This window comes from Diceros bicornis, chromosome 15 (assembly GCF_020826845.1).
Source record: "Diceros bicornis minor isolate mBicDic1 chromosome 15, mDicBic1.mat.cur, whole genome shotgun sequence".
NCBI classification, from domain to species: Eukaryota; Metazoa; Chordata; class Mammalia; order Perissodactyla; family Rhinocerotidae; genus Diceros; species Diceros bicornis.
In genome coordinates this window covers 55,323,060-55,345,316 of record NC_080754.1, presented here as the reverse complement: position 1 = coordinate 55,345,316, position 22,257 = coordinate 55,323,060, and positions in this window count along the sequence as shown.

Sequence of the window (22,257 nt, the reverse complement as noted above, 5' to 3'; positions counted from 1 at the left end):
GACAACAGACAGCCCTTAGATGTCAGCCTGCTTTAGGGAGGGATTCAGCTGAAGAGAGCCGCCTCTCTCAATTCACTTCCCTGGGCATGGGGGGCGGGGAGGGGTCTGGAATCCAGTGCTGACCAACAGAAGGGAATAAAGTCTCAGATCTCTGTCACCTCAACTCAGACAATTCTCAGTCATTCTATTTTCAGAACTCCACATATGGTAGGCTAAGGGGTCTCTTGAGATTACATCATGGCTTGATTCCTCCCTCTGCCCAATCTGACTTCCTTCTTTGCTCTTTCACAGGTGTTGTTCACAGAAGCAATCATTAATGAACCTCCTGCATGCTAATCTGCATCTCAAAGTCAGCTTCCTTGTCGATGAACCCAACCTGTCTACCCCATGGGAATTTTATTTATGAGGATCGAGTAAGTTAATATGTGCAGCACTGGAACACTGCTAATTACTATCTAGTATAATCAAAAGAAGATCAGGGAAGGCTCTTGGGAGAAATAACCTCCACATTAAGACATGAATGGTGAGCAGCTCTTAGCAAGTTTAAGTTGTGGTGGGCAGAAGGAAGAATGTTCCAGGCATTGTAAATAGCACATGCGAAAACTCTAAAAGGAGAGCTAGACACTGAAAGACACTCAGTGTGGCCTGAGTATATTATGGGAGGAGGCAGTGTTCACAAATAAGGCTGGACAAGTAAGCAGGAGTCGGCTCTTGCAGTGTCTCGTCAACTTTGCCAAGAAATTTATATTTTTTATTAAAAGAATTGAAATAGACAAAAAGAAGCCAGTAAAGGAATTCAGAAAGATAAATGTTGTGTATTTCCAAGATTGCTCCAGCTCTAAAGAAGTGACTAGAGAAGAGGTATTAGTTGGAAAACTAGAGTATTCATCTAGTTTTGTAATGATAGTGACAAAAACTAAGTGCCACTGGATCCAGAACCAGCTAGATAGGTGCTAGCAATAGAGAGGAACCAAAACTTATGTGACTTAGTAAACTATTTGTCAGGGGGAGAGTGGGAGACAAAGGCCATGGTTGATGCTCTTACATATAACTTTGGTAACTGCATGTATGGTGTGCTCTTTGTTGACCTAGGAAAATAAGAGGAAGAGGTTTGACACAGAGTGCAGAACTTCTAATTAATTTTTAGATATGTATTAGACTACCTATTTGAAAATCCACACGAATTAAAAAAAAATTAAGATTGTAAAAAAAAAGAGGTTTAGGTGGCAGGTGTACATTTTGGTGTTATATACATTTTAGTGTTATGAGCACGTACTTATTAATTTAATTAGGGAGTGAATGAACAAAAGGTAGATATTAAAGATATTATTACTTGCATAAAAAGCTATTTTATGACTGTAGTAGATCAGACAATGGAATATTATTCTGTGCTTAAAATAAATGAGCTACCATGCCGTGAAAAGACATGAAGGAAATTTAAATGCATGTTACTAAGTGAAAGAAGCTAATCTGAAAAGGCTACATACTTTATGATTCCAACTAAATGACATTCTGGAAAATGCAAACCTGTAAAGACAGTAAAAAGATCAGTGGTCGCCAGAGGTTAGGGGAGAATGATGGATGACTAGGAAGAGCACAGAGGATTTTTAAGGCAGTGAAACTACTCTGTATGATACTATAATGGTGGATACATGTGATTATACATTTGTCCAAACCTACAGAATGTACAACACCAAGAGTAAACCCTGATGTAAACTATGGACTTTAGGTAATAATTATGTGTCAATCAATGTAGGTTCATCAATCGTAACAAATGTACCGCTCTAGTGATAGATATTGACATGGGGGAAGCTATGCATGTGTGGGGGCAAGGGGTATATGGGAACTCTCTGTACCTTCTGCTCAGTATTGCTGTGAACCTAAAACTGCTCTAAAATATAAAATCTATTAAAAAATGTATTTTATGTACTCTAAATTTTAGTAAAGATCACTGCTTATATAGTATATATCAAGGAGACAATAACATAAGTGGCTTGCCAGATATCTTTCTGTTTTACATCCATTCAAAAACAAACAAAGAAATATTCTCTATTAAATGGCAATTACAGCGTTAATTGCAATGAAAACATCCATGAGCAAATTTACAAAAAATCTCTGCCACACAGTTCTTATATTTTAGTGGCAAGGATCACACCCTAAGGAATTAACGCAATAATCAGTAAACTATACACTTTGCAAGAGAAAGGAAGTCCTAAAGACAGTAAATTAAACAGATTATGGTGAAGGGAATTGGGAGTACAGGGGATGAAGTCTGATTGGAATCAAAGAGAATGGTACTATGCCTCAGTGAAAAGATAGCATTTGAGCAAAGGCTTGGAAAAGGCGCAGCTTTTAGTTGTTCCAGGCAAAGGGAACACTAGTGCACGGCTGATACGTCTGGCAATCAGCAAGCAGGCCACCAAACAGAATGAAGTAAGATGCAGGAGCGAGGCATGGCATGCTTGGTCTTACATCAAGCATCTTTTTTTTCAACACTTGTTTTTATGTTATTTAGTCATCGTTAATGCAGTGTTATTTTTTGCTTTCTACTTTAAGACTTAGGTTTTCTTTGTTGCCTTCTTTGCTTTAGTGAATTGGAACCCATTTATTCAATTTACAAATTCTAGAATCATAAAGATTCCATCCTACAACGAGTGTTTTCTGCATTGTATCTAGTGGCATATATATTCAGTTTTAAAAGTAAATATTTGCTGAAACAAATTAGATGCAAAATTATAGATTGGTATGTTAGATTATGATTTTAAAAGTAGTAGTGCTCCTAATATAAATGACTCTCTAGCCCCACTTGCATAGAGAGTCTACTTGGGTTGAGATTTGGGGATTTGCAGGTATCTTTGTGGCTTGTGTCACCGTGCGGTGAGTCCCTTGGAGGGAATGGGGAGCAGTGAGTGGTGGTGGTCGTTCCAACCTTAAATGAACCAAAAGAGGCTCTAAGGAGACCACACAGAGAGGTTACTTTGCATTTCTCTGCACATTAGGAGACACCTGAGCTGCTGTCTGGTTTACAACTAAGAAAGGGTGAGAGACTGATGGAGTGGTTTCTCAAAGCAGAGTAAAGGGGGCTCTTTGGTATTTCACATTTCCACAGTTTGCGAGGCAAGTATTTGAGAGCATTTCTTTTGGGTCATATGAATCAGCTTATGAAAAATAGCCAGAAAGGCACTATGTTAGATTTTTTCCAGGCAGGGGAAACCGAGCTCAGCAGAGAAGCGAAAAGGATTCCTGGGTGCTGAGAGCTGAATGAATATCCAGTGGGAATTTGCTCTCTACAAAGGGAAACTGCAGGTATGAGATCCCCAGTTCTAGAAAACTTCTCTCAAGACAGCACACTTGATTTAGTCGTCTGCTAAATCTGAGATGGTTTGATACATCACGGTGAGATTTCCCAAGTAAGATCTTTCCTGGGCCAGCCTGGCAGCGTAGTGGTTGAGTTTGCGGTGCTCTGCTTCGGATCCTGGGCACAGACCTACACACAGCTCATCAGGCCATGCTGAGGTGGTGTCCCACATAGAGCAACTAGAAGGCTGTACAACTATGACATACAGCTATCTACTGGGGCTTTGGGGAGAAAAAAGAGAAAAAGGAGGAAGATTGACAACACATGTTAGCTCAGGGCCAATCTTCCTCAAAAAAAAGAGATCTTTCCTGATGCCCTTTCTCTGCATCTTAATGCCCTAGCTCCAATCTCAAATTGTTAGAAACCACAGTTATCTTTCTGGAGGAGGAGAAGAAGCATTATGTAAGGGAAAGAAAGAGAGCAACCTGGCCATGCTAACACTTTGTTGAGAATGGCTTATATGAACGAGGAAAAAAGTTTCAACTTTAGATCATGTTATTGTTCAATTTTTACCCGGTACTAGACATTTAAGTTCTTGAATTAGGAATATATTTTGTGACCTAAAGTGATCGTAATATTTTTAATTACCTAAAAATAATCAAAAGTTAGGGGTGCTGCTTGCCATCCAGGAGCAGGGAAAAAAACCAAACAAAGCCTATAACACACATCCAAAGAGACAGTGGGACAAAATGATTTACCATTGCAATCAATGAGTTGTACCTTTTCAACGAACCGTAAACACCCACCCCCCCAACACACACACAAAGCAATTTATTTTGTTGCTATTGACAATATGAGAATGAAAGAGTAATCCACTGACTCCATCTGTGAAAGTTGAATACTTAAATTCTACAAATTTTCCCCCATACTCAACTGGATTTTTTAAATTAAATATGAGATACTTAGGTGCTGATAAATATTAATATTATTTTTGTATTGTCCATCTTCTCTTTTAAAAATTATTTTTAATTGGTTACTTTTTATTTTTGGAATTTTATAGGCTTGCTATAATAGTTATGTAGACTTGCTTCTATATTTAATTGGTTTTATTGCCAACACTAAGCATTTTGTACTCTCCTCCCCTTTCTTCAGTTTGCATTTTGATTCATTTTTTTATTCAAAAAGAGATTATATGTATGTAATTTATTCAGGAAGGTATAAGTGATAGAGCTCCTGAAGGCTTGCTTTAATGACTTTAATCAATGAATAATTTGTAAGCACCTAGTATAACTTAAGGAAGTCTATCTATTTGCTTCGTGCATGAAAGGTATTTTGGCTGAGTAGAGAATTCTTGAATTTTGAGTCTTCTTTGTATAAACTCCCTACCTACCAACACCCAAAAGCTCTTTAGGTGTAGCTTCATTATGAATGTCTTTAATGTTTCCAGTCTGTTTTGTTTTTTCTGTGTTTTTCCCTCACCTCCATTCTGGGTAATTTGGATGCTTGTAGAGTTTTTGAATATTTAAAATGAAAATATTTCAATGAAATAACACTTGGTATTAGCATCTTTTGATTTTGCTCATAGATTCATGTTAGTCTTCAGTTTCAAAGAGTTTTTATTATTAATTTGACTAATAAATAATTTGAATTTCCTGTTTTGGTTTATCTTGTTCATAGATTGGATTTTCTGCATCTGTCAAATGTTTTATATTTTCTTGTAATTATCTTTTGCATTAACTTGGCACTTGTCATGAATTTATTTTTTTGTAATTTCCAATAGGTTGTTGGATGCTTACTTGACAAAATCATGTTTATCAAACTTAAAAAAAAATTCTTTCCATCTTTTCAGACTGTTTTCTCTTTATGACCACTTGCTTTGGCTTTATAGCCAAGATACATTCTCTTCAATCTGGGGGACAAAATGAAAAATCTAAAATTTTGTTCTGTTTATGCAGCAAAAATGTTTTTGTGGCAGCATGTCCTCCCATCAACAATAGAAGACCCTGGCTTTTGGCCTATTATATCTCTACATAACTTTGACATGTTTCATTTTTGTACTTTTTTAGGTAAAAGCCCTAAAAATAATTCTCTGCCTGTAGTAACTGCTCACTCTGTAAAGAAACTCTGTTCATGTTCTTCATGTTTGCGACAGCCAAACATGAAAGGGCTTTTGATTTGTTGTGGCTGCCCAGTCTAAGAGGAATTCCTACTGACCAAATATTCTGCATCCTACGGTCGCTTCTTAATCATTCATTGAAAAATTAGTGATGTCCTATATAATGGGAGGAATACAGCTATAAGCTAGGATACAGTGTTTAAACCCAGATCTTGGATTTATCAGGATTCCTCCATGAATGCATAGCATTCTTTTTCAAAGTAGAACATTCTATTTTCAAAGCAAAAGATATCAGGTGTCTTCCTTCTCTGTCAGGTGTCTGTTACCCTTTTCAGTGCATTTAGCAGAAATCCCTGGTGACAAGTCTGGCAAGACACCCTTTCAAGTTTGAAGGAGTGATGTGAGTTTCACCTAATTTTTATTTATTTGGTCATAAATCTGCTGTCTGGTGGGATGAGAAAAAAGGTGAACACCCGTGTTTATGTTGCCTGTGAGTCAGATGTCACTGTTGTCCAATGATTTCTAAAACAGTTTAGAATTTTTTCTTTGGCAGAAGACCTGTCTGTTGTAGAATCACTTTGTCTCAAGGAAATTAATGTACCTGATTTTTATTTGAATTCATACTTTATTAATTGAGAAGGAACTCTAGATATGTGTATATCAAAGAACATAAGATATTGCATGATTTCATTCAACTTTAAATGCAAATAATACTCACATTCATTACCAACTGTTAAGAATTTGATAAACCCATCCAGTAGATGGCAGTGTTACCCCAATTTGGTGGATGTTTAATAGATTATTTTGGTCATATCAGTTGGGAGCAGGGTACCATTTCATTTAAAGGGAATCATTGTCTAAGTATAAAGAAATATGATACCATCTATGCAGAGATTCAATAATATGTATAGACGATATCAAGAAATTATGTACAGAAAAGATAAAGTAGCATAATAAATATAAGAAAATCAATAAAAATATTTTTCAAAATAAGTTTTTGAATAAATTATATACAAAAAGATATAAACATAACTTATAAATATAATTGATAACTGTATAACTTATTCAAAACAGGCCTTTTAAAAAATAAAAAGTAATGATTTTCTTATATTTATTATGCTAATTTATATACATACATATATATGTAAAGATAATTTATTTTTAAATATTATTGGATTTTTTGAATAGATATAATTTATTGATCTGTATATGTTTCTTCTAAAATACTTTTGTACCAATTTTATAGTATAAAATAAATCATATTCATTTAACTTATTGAATCCGTGGACTAGATTTTAACTGAAGTAGTTACTACAAGGAAAATAAGTTAACAATTCTTCATACCTATTCAGAATTGAGAAACTATTAAAGATCTTGAAGAGTGCCATGAAATATGGTAGCACATTGACAAAGACACCATCAGCATGACAGGATTAAGAGAATTAGCTAAGGAAACATACATGTCATCAGGATTTAGAAGGCACGTGAGTACCTCTATATAAAAATATAAATTTTGTTTTCATAGTGTGATTTTTCTCTGTCATTGGCATTATTAAATTTGTTGGAAAAGTGAAAAATATCTAAGCTATTAGGTTTGGGATTTATTTATTTTTCCCAGAACAACATTCAGTAGACCTTTTATAACTATTTATTGGAGTTATTTAATATAGTCAGTCAATTTTTTTTCTAATCTAAATATGGTCTATATGCTTTCCATCTAAGGGGGAAAACAAAGGATGCTTATGTGCATGGATTGGTTTTACTGGAATCACATATTTTGAATTTCAACATTTATGGCACTAACTGAAGAATTTTTTTTTGATTGGGAAATATGCACCATAAATTGAAGCATAGTAGAACAGACATATGTAAAAATGTTATACAAAATTTACTATAACTACCTTAACCACTTTAATGTTTTAAGGAAACCTCAAATACAGTGGTTTTCAAAGTGTAGTCTTTGACCCAGCAGCATCAGTATCACCTGGGAACTTGTTAGAAATACAAACTCTCAGGCCTCCTCCCAGATCTAGAGAGTTAGAAACTCAGGGGTTGGGGTAGCGCCCAGCAAGTTGTGTTTTAACTTCTCCAAGAGGTTCTGAAGGCACTAGAGTTTGAGACCCATCTAGTACAATGGTTTACAACCTGGCGATGGGGTAGAATCACCTGGTGATCTGTTTCAAATGATGTTGGCGGATCTCCACCCATGTTGGTTCTGAGTTAATAAGTTTCACAAAATTTTTAAGCTTTTCTATTTCTTACAGCATTGTACATAATACAGTTAGGAACACTTTAATATGTTACCAATCTAATATTTTGAACATTCCACAGTGCTTTTTCTTTCCCTTTTTTTTTCCTTTCTCTCTTTCTCTTTTGTCATAGGCTACTGGTATACATCCAAAGGGAAAAACAACACCATGAAACTTCTACATTTTAGCAAAATCTATCATTATGCTGTGTTGACTTCTTAAATTAACTTCTCTAAATTCATCTTATAGACTCACACATGGCCCATCTATAAGTTATAAGGACAAGAGTACTCCATTGGAAAAAAAATCATGGAGAGCAAACACTAAATCTTTGTCCAAAAAAAAAAAAAAGTACCGTAATCTAAGACTTAGACACCCTGTTGCACTTGATATTTGTACAAATTCTATGGTTCTTTATTCTAGTTTATTATTTTGTCTGATATAAAAATAACACAAGCACACCATAGAGGAGTATAAGAAAGAAAGTAACTTTACCCACAATTATAAATTTATAATACATATATAATTTATATAAATATGTATAATTTTATAATGTAGTGTATATTTTTATATATGAACAATTATAAAAAGTTAATATATTGCTATAACATTTTATGCAAATGTATTTATTATAATATAACATGTATATATGGATATTAAGTAAAATAAATCTATATAACCTCATTAACGAGGTACACTATGCTTTACTTAAATACATTACCTATGCATTATCTTATTATATATATTTTTATTTTTATAACAATCCTACAATGGTAATTGTACTTTTCCTACATATGTATATATCAAATAAATAAATAATTTTTGGCATTTTAATAATTTACATAAGTGATGGAATCATACTGAAACTGTCATTTTCAGTTTGCATTTGGCTCACCATTGTATTTTTGAGATTTATCCATGTCAATCCATTCATTTATAATATCAGAGTTTATTTCAAGATTAAAACATACTTTATTCATTCTCTTGTTTAGGTACTATTGTTTTTGAGAAAAAATATAATTTCCAATGTTTTATTACATTACTAAAAATGAGTATTGCTGTACATATTTCCTTGTGCACATGTGATACTTCTCTCGAGAGTAGAAACCTAGATCAAGCAATGCTGGGCTACATTGTCACCAGCTCTGGAATTACTAAAATGCTTTTCTCAAGTAATTGTGCCAATCTGAACTGCCTCTGGAAAAATTTAAATGGTCTCTTACCCAATAATCTTACTAATTTATTATGTAAATAATAACATTTACATAATTTTTATTATTATTTATCTTTTGTTCCAGCGATGGTTGTGAAAGGGTAACATGTTGTTTTAATTTACATTTACCTGATCACTGAAATTTAAACATTTTCTCAAATTTTTGTCAATTATTTGGTTTTCTTCATTGCGAATTATCTGTAAACACACTTTGAATGTTTTCTTTTTGATTGTTTATTATTTTTTTAATTAATTTGTAATACCTCTTATCATGGCTGCTAAATTTGTTTGTTATTTCCTGCAAATATGTTTTCCTAGTGGCACATTTGTCTACACAGGTTGCTTAATGGCTTTTATTATTAATGAGTATTAATTTTATATAGATAACATTATTATTTTTTCTTTTTACATTTTTTCCTTTTAGTTTATTAAGAAATCCATATCATTAGATACTTTCCTCTATTGTATGCTAAATGTTTTACTCTTCTTATGTTCACAATGTGGACTTTAATCTCTCTCAAATTTATTTTCTTTATAGTGTGATGCAGAGATCAGAGCTGGGTTTTTTTTCCTATATAGATTAATTATTTCTCTAGGACTGTTTTTGAATATAAATTATGGAGTCAATCTTGTTTTCAGTTTTGATAAATCTCAGCTCCCAAATCTCCCCCACTTCAGAGTGTCCAACCGAGATTCCGGTGTGTTCACTGGGCTCCTCCCTCTCTCACATTCTGAACTCTAATTCTTGTCTACTCAGCACAGCGAGACTGTAGGATATTTCATATTGTATTTTTTATGTGGTTATTAAACGTTTCAGCTTCTGTCCATGCATTTTCAGAATTTAACAAATGTCTTTTTTGAAAATGAGCCATGCCTCAGGCTCAGTTCTTCATCTCACTCTTCTTACTGAGCCTGTGTTCTTCAAAGTCTTTAATTTTGTCTCCCTGCACCAATGATGCCACCAAAAGCAGCTCAACTGCTTTCTTCTCCTTAAGTAGTCTCCCTCTGCCCATCAAAAGCTGCTATTCTCAGCCTCATGTCCTGCACACAGGATGGATAAAGTGGCTGCAGAATATCAGCTCACTTCCCCGTGATTTTCTTGGCTCCTGATTCTTGGCTGCTCCAGTCCCAGTTTCTCCAGAAGCTCTCTTGTGTCCTTAAACGGATGCTAAATTTTTTTATCTGGTTTTTCTAATTGTTCTCAGTAGGAGAGTTGGATTGCTTCAAGCTATGCCATCATAACCAGAAGCAAAAGTATTATCTGGTTATTTTTTTTTTTTTTTTTTTTTTTTTTTTTTACATTTTTATTGATATTTTAATGGTTTGTAATATTGTGAGATTTTGGGTTGTACATTTTTGTTTGTCCTTCACCCCATATATGACTCCCTTCACCCCTTGTGCCCACCCCCCACCCCCCACCCCCACTTCCCGGGTAACCACAGTCCAGTTTTCTCTGTCCATGTGTTGGTTTATATTCCACATATGAGTGAGATCATACAGTGTTTGTCTTTCTCTTTCTGGCTTATTTCACTTAACATAATACGCTCCAGGCCCATCCATGTTGTTGCAAATGGGACGATTTTGTCTTTTTTTATGGCTGAGTAGTATTCCATTGTATATATATACCACATTTTCTTAATCCAATCGTCAGTCGAGGGACACTTAGGTTGCTTCCACTTCTTGGCTATGGTGAATAATGCTGCAATGAACATAGGGGTGCATAAGCCTCTTTGGATTGTTGATTTCAGGTTCGTTGGAGTGATTCCCAGTAGTGGGATGGCTGGGTCATAGGGCATCTCTATTTTTAATTCTTTGAGAAATCTCCATACGGTTTTCCATAGAGGCTGCACCAGTTTGCACTCCCACCAGCTGTGTGTGAGGGTTCCTGTTTCTCCACATCCTCTCCAACATTTGTTGTTTTTTGTCTTGGTGATTATAGCCATTCTAATGAGCATGAGGTGATATCATAGTGTTGTTTTGATTTGCATTTCCCTGATGATTAATGATGTTGAACATCTTTTCATGTGCCTATTGGCCATCTGTATATCTTCTTTGGAGCAGTGTCTGTTCATTTCCTCTGCCCATTTTTTGATCGGGTTGTTTGTTTTTTTGTTGTTCAGTTGTGTGAGTTCTTTATATACTATGGAGATCAACCCCTTGTCAGATGTATGTTTTGCAAATATTCTCTCCCTGCTGGTGGGTTGTCTGTTCATCTTGATTCTAGTTTTGTTTGTCTTATAGAAGCTCTTTAATCTGATACAGTCCCACTTGTTTATTTTTTCTTTAGTTTCCCTAGTCTAGGTAAGCATGTCATCCGAAAAGATTCGTTTATGACCAATGTCCAATAGTGTGTTGCCTATATTTTCTTCTATGAGTTTTATAGTTTCAGGTCTCACCTTCAAGTCTTTGATCCATTTTGAGTTAATTTTTGTGAATGGCAATATCAGACGGTCCACTATCATTCTTTTGCATGTGGCTGTCCAGTTTTCCCAACACCATTTATTGAAGAGACTTTCCTTTCTCCATTGTATGTTCTTAGCTCTTTGGTGGAAAATTCGCTGTCCGTATATGTGTGGTTTTATCTCTGGGCTTTCAATTCTGTTCCATTGATCTGTGTGTCTGTTTTTGTACCAGTACCATGCTGTTTTGATTACTATTGCTTTATAGTATGTTTTGAAGTCAGGGATTATGATGCCTCCTCCTTTGTTCTTTTTTCTTAGGATGACTTTAGCTATTCGGGCTCTTTTGTTGCCCCCATATAAATTTTAGTATTCTTTTTTCTATTTCCCTGAAGAATGTCATTGGGATTCTGATTCGGATTGCATTGAATCTGTAGATTGCTTTAGGTAATATAGATACTTTAACTATGTTTATTCTTCTAATCCATGTGCATGGGACATCTTTCCATTTCTTTATGTCATCGTGGATTTCTTTCAATAATGTCTTGTAGTTCTCATTGTATAGGTCCTTCACCGCCTTGGTAAGATTTATTCCTGGGTATTTTATTCTTTTTGATGCAATTGTAATTGGTATTATCTTTTTGAGCTCTCTTTCTGTTAGTTCATTATTAGCATACAGAAATGCAACTGATTTTTGTAGATTGATTTTGTACCCTGCAACTTTGCTGTAGTTGTTGATTATTTCTAATAGTTTTCCAATGGATTCTTTAGGGTTTTCTGTATATAAAATCATGTCATCTGCAAATAGTGAGAGTTTCACTTCTTTGTTACCTATTTGGATTCCTTTTTCTTGCCTAATTGCTCTGGCCAAAACCTCCAGTACTATGTTGAACAGGAGTGATGAGAGTGGGCAGCCCTGCCTCATTCCTGTTCTCAGAGGAATGGCTTTCAGTCTTTCCCCGTTGAGTATGATGTTGACTGTGGGTTTGTCATAAATAGCCTTTATTGTGTTGAGCTACTTTCCTTCTATTCCCACTTTGTTGAGAGTTTTTATCATAAATGGATGTTGTATCTTGTCAAATGCCTTCTCTGCGTCTATTGAGATGACCATGTGGTTTTTATTCTTTGTTTTGTTGATGTGATGTATCACGTTGATTGATTTGTGGATGTTGACCCATCCCTGCATCCCTGGTATAAATCCCACTTGATCATGGTGTATGATCTTTTCAATGTATTGCTGTATTCGTTTTGCCAATATTGTGTTGAGGATTTTTGAATCTATGTTCATCAGCGATATTGGCCTGTAATTTTCTTTCGTTGTATTGTCTTTGTCTGGTTTTGGTATCAGGGTGGTGTTGGCCTCCTAGAATGATTTAGGAAGTGTTCCATCTTCCTCTCTTTTTTGGAATAGTTTGAGAAGGATGAGTATTAAATCTTCTTTAAATGTTCGGTAAAATTCACTGGAGAAGCCATCTGGTCCTGGACTTTTATTTTTTGGGAGGTTTTTGATTACGATTTCAATCTCTTTACTTGTGATTGGTCTATTCAGAGTCTCCATTTCTTCTTGGTTCAGTTTTGGGAGGTTGTATGAGTCTAAGAATTTATCCATTTCTTCTAGATTGTCCAATTTGTTGGCATATAATTTCTCATAGTATTCTCTTATAATCCTCTGTATTTCCATGGTATCTGTTGTAATTTCTCCTTTCATTTCTAATTTTATTTACTTGAGCCTTTTCTCTTTTTTTCTTAGTAAGCCTGGCTAAGGGTTTGTCGATTTTGTTTATCTTCTCAAAGAACCAACTCTTTGTTTCATTAATCCTTTCTCCTGTTTTTTTGGTCTCAATTTCATTTATTTCTGCTCTGATTTTTATTTCTCTCCTTCTGCCGACTTTGGCTTTTGTTTGTTCTTCTTTTTCTAGTTCTGTTAGATGTAATTTAAGGTTGCTTATTTGGGCTTTTTCTTGTTTGTTAAGGTGGGCTTGTATCGCTATGAGTTTCCCTCTCAGGACTGCTGTTACTGCATCGTTTGGTATGGCATATTTTCATTTTCGTTTGTTTCCAGATAGTTTTTGATTTCTCCTTTAATTTCATCAAAGATCCATTGGTTGTTCAGTAGCATGTTGTTTAATCTCCACATTTTTGTCACTTTCCCGGTTTTTTTTCATGGTTCATTTCCAGTTTCATAACATTATGGTCTGAAAAGATGCTTGTTATGATTTCAATCTTCTTTAGTTTATTGAGGCTTGCTTTGTTTCTCAACATATGGTCTATCCTTGAGAATGTTCCATGCGCGCTTGAGAAGAATGTGTAGTCAGCTGTTTTTGGATGGAGTGCTCTGTATATGTCTGCTAGGTCCACCTCATCCAGTTTTTCATTTAAGTCTACTATTTCTTTATTGGCTTTTTGTCTGGATGATCTATCCATTGATGTAAATGGGGTATTAAGATCCCCTACTATTATTGTGTTGTTGTTACTATCTCCTTTTAGGTTTGTTAATAGTTGCTTTATGTACATTGGTGCTCCCATGTTGGGTGCATATATATTTATAAGTGATATGTCTTCTTGGTGGAGTGTCTCTTTTATCATTATATATTTCCCTTCTTTGTCTTTCTTAACCTTTTTTATCCTGAAGTCTACTTTGTCTGATATGAGTATGGCAACACCTGCTTTCTTTTGTTTGCCATTAGCTTGGAGTATTGTCTTCCATCCTTTCACTCTGAGCCTGTGCTTGTCTTTAGTGCTGAGATGTGTTTCCTGGAGGCAACATATTGTTGGGTCTTGCTTTTTAATCCATCCTACCACTCTGTATCTTTTGATTGGAGAGTTTTTACATTTAGGGTAATTATTGATATATGAGGGCTTAATGTTGCTGTTTTGTCACTTATTTTCTGGTTCTTTTGCGTTTCTTTTGTTTCTTGTCCCATTTGTTTCAGACTGCCAGTTCAGTTTGGTTGTTCTGTCTTATGACTCTTCTAGTTTTCTCTTTGTTTATCATATGTGATTTTGTTTTGATTATTTGTTTAGTGGTTACCTTGAGGTTTGTGTAAAAAATCTTGTGTATGAGATAGTCCATTATCTGATGGCCTCCTATTTCCTTCTACTAAGTCAATTCAATCACTTTCCTCTTCCCCTTCTAAGTTGTTCTTGTTATACCTTATTCTATCTTGTGTTGTGGCTGTGTGTTTACAGTGATGAGGTTAAATTTGTTTTTGGTGAATTCCTTCCTTTGATCTTTGATTTTAGTATTTGATTGGTTGCTAACCTATTCCTGTAAAGATCTACTATTTTTCTGAGTTTATCTACCTATTTTTCTCCTTGCTCCAAGTTTTGTATTCCCTTTCTCTTCTTTTTTTCAGGCATGAAGGCCTTCTTGAGTAGTTCTTGTAGTGGGGGTCTCGTGGCGATGAACTCCCTTAGCTTTTGTTTATCTGAGAGAGTTACTACTTCTCCATCATACTTGAAGGATATTTTTGCTGGATAGAGTATTCTTGGATGAAAGTTTTTGTCTTTCATTATTCTGAATATATCATTCCAGTCTCTCCTAGCCTGTAAAGTTTCTATTGCGAAATCTGCTGAGACCCTGATGGGAGTTCCTTTGTACGTTATTTTTTGTTTTTGTCCAGCTGTCCTTAATATTGTTTCTTTGTCAATAATTCTGGCTAGCCTTACCACTAGGTGTCGTGGAGAGGGCCTTTGCCTGTTGACATATTTAGGTGACCTGTTGGCTTCGCTTACTGGTATTTCCTGCTCCTTCCCCAGATTTGGGAAGTTCTCAGCTATTATTTCCCTGACTAGGCTCTCTGTTCCTCTTTCCCTCTCTTCTCCCTCAGGAATACCTGTAATTCTTATGTTACATTTCCTAATAGAGTCAGCTATTTCTCAGAGACTTTCTTCGTTTCTTTTTAGTCTTAGTTCTCTCTCCTCTTCCATCTGGAGCATATCTGTATTCCTATCCTCTAAAATGCTAATGCTTTCTTCCATGTTGTCAGCTCTGTTCTTTAAAGATTCCAGATTCTCCCTTATCTCCTCCATTGTGTTCTTCATCTCCATCAGCACTAGTTGGTTTTTCTTCATGATTTCAATCTCTTTTGTGAAGAAACTCCTAATCTCACTGAATTGTTTGTCTGTGTTGTCTCGTATTTTGTTGAGTGTTTTTATGATAGCTATTTTGAAATCTCTGTCGTTTAGAATATGGATTTCTGTGTCTTCATGGTTGGTTTCTGGGTGCTTGTCATTTTCCTTCTGGTCTGGTGATTTCATGTATCTTTGCATTGTGGTTCCTGCGTTGGCTTTGTTTTTCCTCATCCTGAAAATCTCTGGTTGCAATTTCCACCTGCTGCCACTGTGTGGTGGTAAAGAGCTGTGTAATCTGAGCCCCCTGCGCTCTGCTGCTGTTTTTTGCTGCTATCTGCACAGGTGGCTTGGTCTGGTCTGGTCGGCTGAGCTGCAGGATCCAGTTTGCTGGGTCAGGGGTGGGGGGGTGGGGGGCTCTCTCTTTTGCCCGCTGGGTCCTGGCATGGGGGGCTTCTCGTTCACCCCTTGTTATCTGCTCTCTGGGGTGCTCAGATGTTGATGGTACCCCGTGGCAGTTCTGAGTCCTCTGTGTGGAAGTTTCCCACTGGCTGAGAGAGGCCGAAGAGCTATGGTTTCCCTGCAGAGGGCCACCCCTCCCCCCTCTCTGGGAGCCACGGGACCAGGATGGCTGATCTGATGGGAAGGGAGAGGAGTTCTCCTTACCTCTCCTCACTTTGTCCGGGGGCCCAGCGCGGTCCGCTCTCAGATATGCGGCAATGTGGATCTTTCCAATCTTGCTTTTCACTGTCTGGGATTCCGTTGTTGGTCTGTGACTGTTCCTTTTGTTGTATCTTATCAGGGGAAGAGTTCACAGGAAAGCTCACTCCACCATGATGCTCACGTCCCTCCTCAATTTATTTTTTTTTTTAAATAAAATGCTTTTTTCATCATCTCTCCCTTTAGTTTCCAGTTTTTTTTCTTGGAAATATACCCTTTATTTGAATTTTAATGAATAGCTGTGAATAATATATTTTCAATTTTGATAATATGAAAATATTTGCATTTGCCTCATTCTTAACTTATAATACAATAGGACATGGAACTACTTGTGGTCAATTCATTATTTGGGTGTTTAATAATTAATGACTGTTTTATAACTATGTATGGTGACAGATGTTAACTAGACTTATTGTGGTGATCATTTTGCAATATATACAAATATCAAATAATTATGTTTATGCCTGAAACTAATATAATGTTGTCTGTCAATTATTCCAATTAAAATAATAATAATTGTAAGCTTCTTTTGGTAGGGCGTATTCTCACTCTGAGATCCCCTTGTTAGTTTGGATGTAGTAATATCATCTCAGATAATATTTTTGTGTTTTTTTTAATATTATTTATTTAGATTTCCTCCTTATATTATATAACTAAGACAACTTTGAAGTTGCTGGACTATGAGGCAGTGGGAATTCAAACCAAATCTCAAATGAAGCACAGGTTTTGATTACATTTACTTCTGAGAGATATCTTTTCCACCCAGGGCTCAAACAGAGATCAGGCAGTAATAATTTTAAATTGTCTCTTTATAATGATAAGGAATATTTTGCTTAGTTTAATGTTTTATTCTGGGTACAGTCTTTCAGGTTTCCAGTTTTAAGTAGGATTCCAGTTGAAATCTCTGCCTCATAAAAGCCCAGGGATTTGATCTACCATGCTCACAAAGATGTTAAAACTGAAATTATGGATTACCAGGATGGTTACCACCACCACAGGAACCCAAAACTCAAATCTATCTCTTTAGATAGATAGATAGATAGATAGATAGATAGATAGATAGATATGGATATAGATATAGATATCACAAAATGTAAGGGCTTGAAATGACCCTAGATCCCTAGATATTATGTAGTCCAATTTATCACTGTGTGTTGGAATTCTTCTTATAATATTTTTGACAGACGGTGATCCATCTGCTTCTGTTAGGCAGCATACTATACATATTAACTGCTCATTTCATTCCCCAATTGCTCAGTTGCTGAGATACTATATAAAATCCATTGATTTTTTATTATCTTTGTCTTTCTTCAGGAAAATGCTATAGTGAGTGACTTGGAACTATACATGGGTACAGCTAACAATACACTTCTAAGGATAACAATTCACTAGAGAGTTTTTGGATAGAACAAGCCAACTTCAATAGGTCGCCTTTCTTTCTTACAACTGGAAAAGAAGAAATCTTTATTTCTGAGTTAGTAGCTAAATATGTTTCTTTTTACTTACAATCTAATATTTAGAAAAGAAACAACATATCCTAGCATATGATAGAGTGTTGATTAAGAATGTGAACTTTGGAGTCAGACCATCTCAAGTGGATCCTGACTCTATACTTACTAGCTTTAACTATAGATATTGGGAAAGTTTTTTGCACATTTTACCTAACCTGTAAAATGGGATGAAATGATATCTTCATAATGGTCTCCAGTGGAAATTAATTAAAATAATACATATAAAAGATTTAGCACAGTGCCCAGTTTTTATAACATCAATGCAAGGAGACTTGTATTGAAAGATAGTTAGGAGGTATACAGAGACTACTTTACAATTGTTGTACAATAGCAGTTTACAGAGGAAAATTTGATTGGCCAGGGTGTATTACTTAGTATACAGTTTAAGACAATGGCATACATATTGTGGATTTGTTGTAGCAGCACCCATATATAGGTACCAAACTCTATTAGTTATGATACAAGCTCAGTTGCTGTAACAAAGGTCCAAAAACAACAGCGGCTTAAACAAGACAAAAGTTTGCCTTTGTCAAGTAAGAGTTTTATCATGGGAAGTCCAGGGCTGTTATCATGGTTGTACTGTATAAGGGACACAGGTACTTTGTATATTGTTGCTCTGCCATTCTTCACGTATGGTTTTGATCTCTTTGCATAAGATAGATGTTATATCTCCTACTATACCCATATTCCAGGTAGCAGGAAGGAGAGAAAATGAATGAAGATCATAATCTCTTTTCTTAAATCTGAGTCAGGAAGATGCACATGTCACTCACATTCTATTAGCCAAAATATAGATACACTTGCCTGCAAAGGAGGCTGCAACATGCAGTATTTATCTCAGCTACTACGAGAAATCAATTAAACTCACAGAAGCTCTGATATTTAAAGGAATAAGGGGAAAATGGGTACTGGAAGGGAACTTGCAATCTCTTCCATTGTTTAGCAGTTTGGTCACCCAAATATACTTCTTCTCATTCTCTCACTCTCTCTCACTCCCTCACTTTCTAATTGAGACAATGACAATGACACTTCCTAATGAGTTACTTTATCCTACTCAAAGTCAGGATTTTTGGTTTTTAGGGAATCCTCTACATAAAGAAGAAATTATCTGCCCCCAAAACAGATATAAAATGGTGAACTAGCAAACAGATGATGACAATTAAAATCTTCCTCTAAAAATGAGATAATGGGAACTATAAATCAATCATTAGTCCATGATAATGATTAAGTTACACGAATTACAGGAATTTCTTGCCCTAAACCTTGAAAATAGGTTGGCCTGTGTGACAGCCTGAATCTTGTCCCGGTCCATTGTTCTCTGTGTTCCCTGACTTTGACCTCCGAAGGTTTCTTGCCCATTGTCTATTCTGGAGGAATTTACTGTGGCCCTTGGAGAATACGGGTCTTGGGGTTGCGCAATATTGCAACCTATCTTTTCCTGCAGGCAGATTTGGGGTGCAGGGATCCTTTAAGAGCCAACCACTGGTAATAAATTACCTAGAAATATGAGAAGACTATAAGTTTGTTGGCGGGAAGTTCCAAATGCTAATAAGCATGGCCAGGGTCACATTTTGACAGTTTGTTTATTTTCATTTTTTTTTTTAGAAAATGCTGACCTTTTGTTTACTGCTTTCTGTACTCTTTCATTATTCTTTCACTTGGCTGATTAAGACCATTTCATAAAACAGGATTGGATGGAAAAGTAGTCATCTTAATCGCATTTTTACCATTTAGCTGGCCTCCAGTGTCCATCCAAGAATATAGAGGGAGTTTCTTAAATACCTGGAGAATGTAGAATGGAAGTTCTTTGAAGCAATACACCAAAAGCCGTGTGCATCACTCAGCATCACAATCTAGTGGTCGAAGCGCAATCACATGGCCACATCTAGAGGTAAAGGCATATGGGAAATGCATTCTGCATATGGGGAACGACATGCCAAGCCCATTATAAAAGTTTCCATCTGAATCATTTTATATGGTAAATAATACATATCTTAGATTGTAGTTTATATCTAAAAGTTATTGGAGAGAAATATCTACCTACCCTCAAATGCAAATGTTAGAAAAGAAAGGTAAAAATAAAAGAGCTTAATGTCTATTCAATGAAAATGTATAAAAAGCAGCATAATAAACTTGAAGAGAAGAAAGGAAGGAGCACAAATATGAATAAAATTAGTATAATAAGATCAAATAGTAAAGGGCATCAACAAAACCCAGAGTTTTGAAAATACTAATAATGTTGATAAAACTCTGAAGAGAATAATAAAGAAAAGAAAGAGAATAGCACAGAGCACAGAATAACTAATTTGAGGATTAGATATACATTAAAATACATGTATAAGAAAATATAACTTGGGGCCTGCCAGGTGGCGTAAGTAGTTAAGTGCGCCCACTCCGCTGCGGCAGCCCAGGGTTCGCCGGTTCAGATCCCTGGCACACACCGCTTGGCAGGCCACGCTGTGGTGGCGTCCCATATAAAGTGGAGGAAGATGGGCATGGATATTAGCCCAGGGCCAGTCTTCCTCAGCAAAAAAGAGGAGGATTGGCAGATGTTAGCTCAGGGCCATTCTTCCTCACAAAAAAGAAAATATAACTTACCAAATTATATCACCGCAATAACACTTCCTCCACACACAATATTACAGAACCATATAGCTTCACAAATGAATTAAACCAAACATTCAAGGAAAAATAATACCAATCTAACAAATTCTTAAATAAAATAATAATGAGAGAACATTTCTCAGCACGTTTGATGACACTAGATAAATTTGATACTAATGTCTTGGACAGCTAGAGAAAGGAAACTTATAGGACATTATTGCTCATGAGCAAAGGTCTAAAAATTCTAAACAAATAGTAGCAAATCAATCCCAGCAATATATAAAGAGGATAATATATTGTCAACTAATAGGATTTGTCCCCAGGATTCAAGATTGGGTCACATAAAACAAAAATCAATTGATGTAAGCCACCACATTGATAGATCAAAACAGGAAAAAATACATTTATTTCAATAGATGCAGAAAATATGTGTAATAAAAGTCAGTATCTCTGTTTTTTTAGGTGGAGGAAGGTTCCAAAAAATCAATTTTATTCACTCTTACAATAGGACAACTGGACAGACTCTACTGTCTGCACATTTTCCTGACTAAGGCTATTTGCATACTTATTCATTCATACTTATTTGGCATTAAAATATTGGATAATTTTTCTTATGGCTTTTGGTGGTTATTGAAATATAATTGACATATAACATTATATTAGTTTCAAGTTTACAACAATTTAATAATTGTATACATTGGTAAAATGATCACCAAAATAAGTCTAGTTAACATCCATCACCATACATAGTTACAAAAATTTTTTTTCTTGTACTGAAAACTTTTAAGATCTACTCTCTTAGCAACTTTTATTTATTTATTTATTTGTTTTGAGGAATATCAGCCCTGAGCTAACATCCGTGCTAATCCTCCTCTTTTTTTTTCTTTTTACTGAGGAAGACCGGCTCTGAGCTAACATCCATTGCCAATCCTCCTTCTTTTTTTTCCCCAAAGCCCCAGTAGATAATTGTATGTCATAGTTGCACATCCTTCTAGTTGCTGTATGTGGGACGCGGCCTCAGCATGGCCGGAGAAGCCGTGCGTCCATGCGCACCCAGGATACGGACCCAGGCCGCCAGTAGCAGAGCCCGCTCACTTAACCACTAAGCCACGGAGCCAGTCCAGCAACTTTTAAATATGTAATACAGTATTGTTAACCATAGTCACCATGCTATACATTACATCTCCATAAATTATTTATTTTATAACTGAAAGTTTGTACAAATGGTACAAATTTCCAGTCATTATCCTTTCTTGATTAAAAAACGTCTTCAAGCTAAATATCGATATAGGGAAACTCGTTTATCTAATAAAAAGTATCTTCAAAAAAGTAAAGCAAGCAGACTTAGTGGATCATTGAAAGCATACCTTTTGATAACAGCAAAAAGACATTAATACCCACTAACACAACTTCTATGTATGATACTGCAATTCTGGACGCATAATATAAAAAAGGGAAAAATAATAAACAGTATCAAGATTAAAAGTATAAAACAGGGGCCGGCATGGTAGCGCAAGCAGTTAGGTGCACGCGCTCAGCTTCCCCAGCCCAGGGTTCACAGGTTCTGATCCCGGGCGCACACTGACGCGCCACTTGTCAAGCCATGCCGTGGAAGATGGGCATGGAGCTTAGCCTAGGGCCAATCTTCCTCAGCAAAAAGAGGAGGACTGGCAACGGATGTTAGCTCAGGACTGATCTTCCTCACACACACAAAAAAGTATAAAACAAAGCCCTTATTATTGGCTGATATGAGTAAATAGCTAGATAGATAATTCAAAGGAATCTACATATAAATTATCATAACTTCTAATTATAATGTTAATTCTAATAAAATTCACTTTTATTTCTAGATTCCAGAAACAACCAGGAAATAGCATAAAACTATGAAGTAACTAGTAATAAATCTAACAAATAATGTAAGGACCTCAATGAAGAAAATTGTATAACTTTATTGAGACACGTTAAAGAAGGCTATGGGGAGGGGCCACCCGGTGGCACAATCAGTTAAGTGCGTGCTTCGCTGTGGCAGCCTGGGTTCAGATCCCGGGCACACACCGACACACCACCTGGCAAGCC